The sequence below is a fragment of the Monopterus albus genome, unplaced genomic scaffold (genome assembly GCF_001952655.1).
Source record: "Monopterus albus unplaced genomic scaffold, M_albus_1.0 scaffold276.1, whole genome shotgun sequence".
NCBI lineage: Eukaryota > Metazoa > Chordata > Actinopteri > Synbranchiformes > Synbranchidae > Monopterus > Monopterus albus.
Window position 1 is genome coordinate 443,944 of NW_018128156.1, and position 8,709 is coordinate 452,652.

Genomic DNA, 8,709 nt, shown 5'->3' on the forward strand with positions numbered 1-8,709 from the left:
TCGCTGACTGATAGGGGATCAAATACTTATTTCATTCATGAAAATGCAAATTAATTTATATCTTTTTTTGCAATGCATTTTTCTGGATGTTTTTGTTATTGTTGCATCTCTTACTGTTCACATAAACCTACCATTGAAATTGTAGAGTGATAATTTCTTTGTTAGTGGGCAAACTTACAAAATCAGCTGGGGTTCACGTTGACCCGGACGACGTCCGAGCCGGTGTGACTTATTTTTGCAACTCTCATTACCGGTGAAGTAGGCAGATAGCATTAAGGGCCTTGCCTAAGGACCCAGGTAGGATATTGACCATGCCCATTGAGCTATTCTGACTGACTGACAGACGCTCTCTCTCTCTCTCTCTCTCACACACACACACACACACACACACACACACACACACACACACCCCCAGGAGCAGTCTGATACTATAGAGCTTTACCGTGGCCATGCAGGACGATGGTACTGGCTGGGACAACACAGCTAGGGCTGGCTGGCTTTGCTGGAGCAATACATTCCTTTCCAATAAAAGCAATTTGCCTCTCTATTTGCTTTTGCAATGATCATTTGTAAATAATGGTTAAATCCTGAAGGTAAGGCTGCACTTTTGCACTTTTCTGTGACACTGGAGCCTGTGGGTTAACAATGGCATGGCCTGTCAGCTTCCAAAATGTATGCTATTATATGTATATGAGCATGAAAGTTCATCCTTGACTATCAGAACATTAGATTTACAAAACATTAAGTTAGGGTCCATTTACTAGGTTTTTGTAAAGCCTTCAGCAATAAATGAACCATATGGCAGCTGATTAAACTCTGTGAGATACAGCTGAGAGCCCTGGAAAACCCACTGGGTGAGCTTTAATGTGTCAATGTAATTGTCAACTAAGTAAATATAGTTTTTAGGAAATCTAATGCTAGCTAGATTACAGTATGTGAAACCTTTATTTGGAAGGTATCTGCAAACTGTTAGCAGCCAACATAATGGCCTAATGCAAGCTGCCTCATGACAGCAGCACAGAGAACTGATGGTATCTGTGCGCCCACACATATGCAGCAATTACAACTTTCTGTACTGTCTTTGCACTTTTTCTGTGGTCTGGTTTCTTTGTAGCACCTCTTTCTATCACTGGCAACGTATGATTCCATGTAGCTGTCCCTTCACACTCATTGTCCATCATAACAGAAAAAAGGTCCATCAGTGACTGGATCATAGCATGAGATTAGAATTGAAAGAGTGAAATAACTACATTCTGTGGGTTGAAAGTAGAAGCAAGAATATTTTACAGGCAAAATTCATGTTAGCCAACCCAACCTGTTCATATAGCAGCAGGGCAGACAGTAAAGCAGTGACTTTCCGTGAGCAAAGGAAGCAATGGAGAGTGAGGCAGCAGACTAATTGTTATGCTTGAGTCTTTTATTAAAAAAAGCTGAGCTGCATGGAGGCATAGCATCTGAAAAAATACAATTTTTTCTTCAGATCAGATGAGATAGAAAAAATATGGAAGGTTAAGGCACAAGTGGTCCAAGTCAGCTAAGCAAATAATCAATGTAATGACATAATAAGATTACCCTAGATACTGGAAAAAAATGTGTGGCTTTGTGGAGGTAATCAACTGATTTTTTCCTGAACAGGAGAGAGACATGATATCCTGCTGAGAACAGATATATAGCTACAACTGGGTAAACAGCACAAAGGGTTAATAGGCTGCCAAACAACCCTGGGGTTGGGCTTCACAGGATCAGTACTGGGACAGGCAGCAGAGCTGGAGGGGGGAGGACAGGTTGAGGAGGAGGCTGGACCTTCTTGTCTCCCACTGGGGCAAAGTGGGCTTCATCCCACCCTCCTCCTGCCACTGCTCTCTCTCCCACAGTGCTGGGGCTTTAAGTCCGTCTCCCAGGAAACAGCTGCTGACAGAAACACACATGCACACACACTCCCTGAATAACAAGGCCCTGCAGTGCAGAAAGTGTAGGGCTTTGTTAGACAACAACCAGGCATGAAATCACTGCACCGTACTGCCACCATGATGAGTCAATCTATACCTCCTGTTTCTCTTTGTTCATGCCTGTGTGTGTGTGTGCAGGCTGAAGATGAGTGTGTTTTCTGGTTCTCCTCCAGGCCTTGCACAGCTCTGTCTTTGACTGGGTTGGCTGTCTTTTGTTTAGACTCCTCTATAGCTCAGCTCTGACACACACCTCATGCTGTGCATCATAAACACAGTATCAGAGGATTACGTTAACTTTGCAGACTTTAAATCAGAAGCCGTTTACTGAGTACATTTCCATACACCTGTTCCTGAACACCCTTTGAATCCAAACATCAAAAATCTGAATGAAAATGACTGGAATATGAACATTCATCTTCATTTCACCAGCACCTCTACCTAGCTAGCTGATGTTGTAGTAGTTTGTGCTAGCCCTCACTGACTGGTTCTTTCATCAATTTTTCTGTGCACAGGATTTAGCTTCTTTCGTCATTTTAAGAGTTCAGTTCCCATTTCTACATAAACTGTTCATTTCTCATTCATAACATCCATGAATGCTAATGTCTTTTAGCCACCATTTTTAACTGTAATCCATGCGGTCTTTGAACTGGGGTCTCGTTTATAAATGGGGTTTATGTACAAAACAGGGCATGAAAGTGGCACACACCACTTCGCACACACAAGTTGTGATCTATAGAAACCAAACTTGACTGAAGAATATGCATGCCTGTAAGTAAACTCTGACCTATGCTTATGCACATTCTTGAGACAAGGGGAATTGGTGACACAGATGGTGAGGTCCTGAACTGAAGTCAAATAGCATAAATTAAATGTGAGGGGGAACAACTATAAGTATTGATGCCTTTGACACATTTAATTTCACTCCATATCATACATTAGATCCATGTTATGACGCTTAAATTCAGCAGTGCCATTTAAGCTTGTAGTAAGTGACAGTTTCACAAACACCATCTTGTAAAATCTTGTTCTATATATGTATTTAATCAGCATTGACTCACCATCACATTGTCCCCTACGGGAGTGCAGGGAGATGGCTAGACTGCATGGAATACAGACTAGTATTAAAGACCCTACTATTACATAATTGCAGAACACAGTGTAAATACCTTTTCCTGAAATACTGTGCATATATCAAATGTCAATGTCTGGAAATGCAACCATTAAGCTATTGCACAATCATTAGACTATATCCTTATCATTCCTGAGTATAATGCTTGAAGAAAACAAGCACATCAAAGTAAAGCATCCTCAAATACTCAGGCAACACAAATTAATGTTGGTAAGAGAATAGAAGGATGTACTATACATTTAAATCAGATCACTTTTTCCTTATGTTCTGGCACTGCCCACTCTGTCCCACTGACACAAGTGACAGTGTGTGTCTTTAAGCTGTGTTTCAGTGATTTATGTCTTCAGTAGGAACTGGAGGGCTTGGAGAGTAGTGTCAGACGGGAGACGGAAGTCAGAGTTTTTAATAGTTTTAGGGGCCAAAACATTGTTTTTTTTTTCACGGAATTTGGTGATAATAAGAAGCCAGCCTTTTAGCGGTTTCTTACTTTTGGAACAGAACCTAGGAATTTACTTCACTCTACCAGAATGGCACAGAACTACAAACAAAAGTGCTGTAATTTGTTCCTTAGAGTAACATTCATGTAATATTAGGTGGAAAACTGCAATGAAAAAGCACTTGTCAATGTAATCTTGTCATGCCATCTGGATAGTTCACATAACAGTGAAAATACAATGGTGAAAGCTTTGACAGAATTTCAGGGAGTAAAAAAAGTGTCCAACATTTTGAGGAGAACAGCCATTGTGATACCATATGATTGCATCTGCATTTTGTCAGGATCGGCGCGTGAAGCTGCCAATAATGTTGAGGGGTGAACTCAATTATATTGCCAGACGAGGATAAGTAAAACACCATGTCTTTAATAAGTGCACGAACAACAAAACGATACAGAGAACTACGTAAAACACAAAACACACACACACTCAGGCCGAGAATACAGTCCAGGGTCAGAGTCAGCAAACTTACACAGCCGAGGAATCCACAAAGGAGAGGTCAGAAAAGTCCGATAAGCCATACATAGAAAGCAGTCCGAAGCAGGAGGGCAAGGCAGAATCAATGGTCAAAAACAATCCGATCACAACAGGACTCATAATAACACTGGCAAGTCTGCACGGGACTGAGAGAAGAAACTGGCAGCTTCCCACAGGATGGGACGCTGCTATATACTGTTGTGGGCAGGTGTGGGTGATCAGAATCAGGTGTAAGCAATTTGGATAATGAACTAAAGTTCCCGAGAGTCAGGGTGAGCTGGGTACAGGAAACAGTATCTAAAAGCATGACAGGAAGCAAATGGAACAGAATCATGACACTTTCATTTCTAGATACACAATATCAACACACAAATAATTCCTGCTATAGTTCTCTGTTTTGTGCTACTGGAATTTTTTATAGTCGAGTGCACATGTACCAAACTCAAGGCCCGCAGGCCACATCCGGCCCGCGAGATCATTTTATATATATTTTTTTAATGGCCCGGCGATATGAAGCACTGATAACATACAAACTACAAATCCTATAATGCAGCGCAACAGCTGCCTTACCGAACATAACGCTACCTGCAATCATTCCCGTGTCAATTACGTCAGATCAATCAAGCGTCTGTTGATGTATACAACCCTAATTTCAAGTCAAAGCTAGTCCCTAACAATGGCCAAGAGAAAAGTTGATTCTGAAAACAGAGCCTTTCAAAACCGGTGGGAGGCTGAGTATATGTTTACTGACATAAACCCGTGTGTCTTATTTGTGGAGCTAATGTGGCTGTAATTAAGGAATATAACCAAAGACGGCACTACGAGACAAAACACCAGGACAAGCTGAAAAACATGAATGCGGAGCAGAAGCTACAGAAGGTAGAGGAGTTGAAGAGGAATCTGACATCACAGCAGACTGATGAAAGTATGTGATGTCTTGTGTCCAGACAAAAAGCAGGTGTTTGCAAATGTAAGCCTTAGCAGAAATACGGTTGCTGATTTTATGTTCAAGTTTATTTATTTTGGAATAATATTGTATCCTGTCTGTTTCGATTCATATTTATGTTCAAAAAACGTTTAGTTTTAGTGTGTTCAATAAATTTTTATCTTGTTCGGCCCGCGACCTAAAGTGTGCTTTGAGTTTTGGCCCCCTGTGCAATTGAGTTTGACACCTCCGGTCTAGTGAGTGCCAGTAGTTGCCACGCTGAAGCTGTATGTCGCTCATTCTCCCCAGTAAGCACAAGGTTCTGGGATGCAGCATTATGCTAACTTACACTGGCAAAAGGGAGGTGCCAAGGGGAGGCTTTGATAAGCTGAGCATAGCGAACGTGAATGGAGCAGCGACAGTTGAGGCAAAACACACATTCATCCCTCTCACAATGCTGAGCAGCACTTTTAATTAAACCTTATCCAACATGATGAATAATGCAACAGCTTCCTTGCAATCCACTGTCTTCTTTCTTTTGCTCACCATACTGTGTTCAGCCATCTCACCTAGTCACATGCATACATTAGGCAGAGGAATGGCAGAAAAGAAAGGCTCTGCTCTTTCCGCTGCACAACATAATATAGAAATAGTTTAGAAAATAATATAAAATAGAAATCGTTTTATAGTTTTGTTAGGATGGGGGGAAAGTGGCTGTGAATAAATGAGCAGTAATGGTTGTGCAAAAAATGTGTGATAGCTGTTTTGTTGCTTTGGTTAGAATGTGTCAAAAAGTGTTCACACTACGAACAGAAAAACAGATATAAAGTTTGACCATGATTCAACTTCAATAACCAGAACAAGAAGCTCATTGTGAAGCTGATAGAGACAAAGTCCAACATAACATGTTCCCCCATGGGAGAGTGATGGCCTCATTGCATCAAACAAGAAGAAACACATCAGTCCCCCTCTTCTAAACTCATGGATGCACTCCTAAAGGGATGGAGAGAGGGGTGGAAGAAGGGGGAAAGGGTTGGGAGGGAGGAGGAGGGGTCTGCCGGTCACAGAGAAAGGCAGTAAAGGGATATTCAGAGCATTGAGGAGTGAAAGAATTGTATGGGAGAGTGAACCTATTACAACCCAAACTGACTAGGGCATGGGAAGACCCAGAGAGGGCTGCAGGAAGGTGTTGGGGTGTATTTAGTCCAGAGAGGATCAGCAGAGGGAAGCTTTGCAAGGAAACCTGTGGCCTCAGAGGCAGAGCACAGTGAACCAGGACTACTTAAAGCTTACTACTTAAATTATGATAAACTGAATCTTTATGTTTGGTCTGGGTAAATTTTATGAAATCACAAAACCTTACATCATATCCAATAAAATGTCAGGCAAAAATTTATATAACATTATTATAATTGCTATGTTTTTAGAGTTAAAGTTAGATAAAATAATTTGGTGTTTTCTTTGACTGCATGCCCAATATTGACTATGGGAAACAATGTACCACAATACAAACTAAGCACAACAAGCTGGTCAAATGTTCAAGGATTAGTGATTTTAATGCATTCATTTGTGCATATGGTTCACCAATGTTGCCTGTGAGGTTTAAAAAAAAAACTGGTTATTAAATTAGATTTTTGTTAGTTTTTGTCAACAAAACTAAAGACTTGATGCAGTGTGTGAACATCACACTGACATCATTGTTTGAAAGTTTTTATAGCTCAGGGTAGTTCTAAACCACACTTCTATTCTCGTTTCATTGATTGTACTCCAGGTTTGTTAACACCTGACTCCAGCTGGTGTTTCGTGACATCAGAAGCCTGGTGTTGTCATTAATTTTTCTACCACAATTTTTTTTTTTTTTTTTGTATGTTTACTGGGTGTGTTCAATAACGACATGAAAGATCATGACTATTTATGTTTAAGCAATATTGTATTTCTTGATTATTTCTTATTCTGACTTTGATGAAGATCAGATCACATTTCATGACCAATTTATGGAAAAAACCAGGAAAGTGCAAACAGTGCCATTGCATTTTCCTACAACTGTATATGCTGGCATGATGCCAGCATTTTTGTTGTAATCTTGTAGCTAGTTTTGTAGTTATTTGATTTGCCATTTTCTGATTAATTTGCAGTTGAACTTGCATGAAATTAGCCAGATCTGCCACAAACTGACATCACATAATATTATGGATAGAGACAAAGCATTATAAAATGAAGATACAGAAGTGAAACAGGTCATTTAGCTGAATCAAGTTTTGAACATGAGATACATTTTTACAAATCGGTAGCTACTGACTCTAGTGTGTTATTCTACAGATGCATGTAGATCCTTGAATAAGACTTTGCAGTAGAACAGTACCTAGGGAAATGGACATGTATGGACGTTGAGTGCTGAAAAATCGCCCTGAAAATGCTGAACATGCTGAACAATTTGACACCTTAATGCTTTTGCTAGCTGAAAGTATGCTTAAGTAGAATTTCCCATTCATTTGAATGGGGTAAGATTTTCAGAATAAAGCTAAATTTTTTAAAAGTATGAAGTTTAGAAAAATTCTGAAGAGAAGCATGAATGTCCTTGAGGAGCTGAACATTTTGATAGCTGACAGTATGCTGAAGAAGAATTTTCCCATTCATTTGAATGGAGCAAGATTTTCAAAAGAAAGCTAAATATTTCAAAAGTATGAAGTAAAAAAAAATTGAATAGAAGCATGAATGTCCTTGAGCCGTCCCCCTTTTTTCTGTTCTGTAAAAGTTGATATATAGATGGAAAGCGAGAGGAAATAAATGAGAACACTTAACGATCTCAGTACAATAGCTATAGTTAGAAATGCAGAGAGATAAGTGCCAGGCATTTACTGCTTATAAGCTGCTCATGCAAAGCACTGTATTCAGGAAACTGGTTGACTGGGTCAAATTGCAGCTGCTGCTCCTCCAGGGTAGCTGATGCCTCTGGGAAGGCACTGTGGGTGTCAAGACAACTAGGACTCACACACAAGTCACTGGGGCCAGATTAGGCAAGTGTGATGGGGCAGACCCCTAATCCATCATGTGGGAGATTACAGGAACAAAACACAGCATCACCAAATCCCTTTAATCATTCAAATTTTCCATTCTCAGCAAAGGGTACTGTTGGAAGAACAATAATGGCTCAGGGGGAAAAGAGCTGTTGCAGAATATTTTCTCCCCAGGCTTTGCTGGCACGCCTCATGACACTCACTAGCATCTTAGCTTTCACAGTCATGGAAGAGATACACTGGATGGAGCCAAGTCAATTAAGACAGGCCAGTGTTTTTATAAGAAGGGATGTTAAAGAAACAGGGGATACAGGGATGAGCAGACGATGCTTGTCTTTGATGCCCTATGGGTTCTTACAAATCCCTCTGTGGCAGAGTTGTGAGAAAGGGTAATTAGCCTGATGAAGCGGGTGTGTCATCTAAGTCAATCTTATTACACCCTGAGAAAGCAGACTCTCTCAGTCATTTTCCTTAAAAAAAAATTTCTGTGTTACATCAAAGTAAAGGAATATGTTCCACATGATGTAAAGAGAAACAAAGAAAAATAGAGACAAAGGCACAGGATTTAAAACAAGCATAGACAAATACAGACAAAAACTGCAAGTAGTATAATAATAATCACCTTTATTTGGCCAAGTATGTTACACACAAGGAATTTGTTTCCGGTACAGAACCGATGGCAGCCATTTGCAGCGCCAACTCAACCGATGGCTCTAAC

The 8,709-nt window shown here is 40.3% G+C and overlaps 1 protein-coding gene across 6 annotated transcripts in view; it reads left to right on the top strand.

Moving 5' to 3' along the window:
- Window positions 1–8,709, top strand: part of cdk14 (cyclin dependent kinase 14) — a 330,986-nt gene that overhangs the window by 272,121 nt on the left and 50,156 nt on the right. The gene's annotated exons all lie outside the window — the stretch shown is intronic.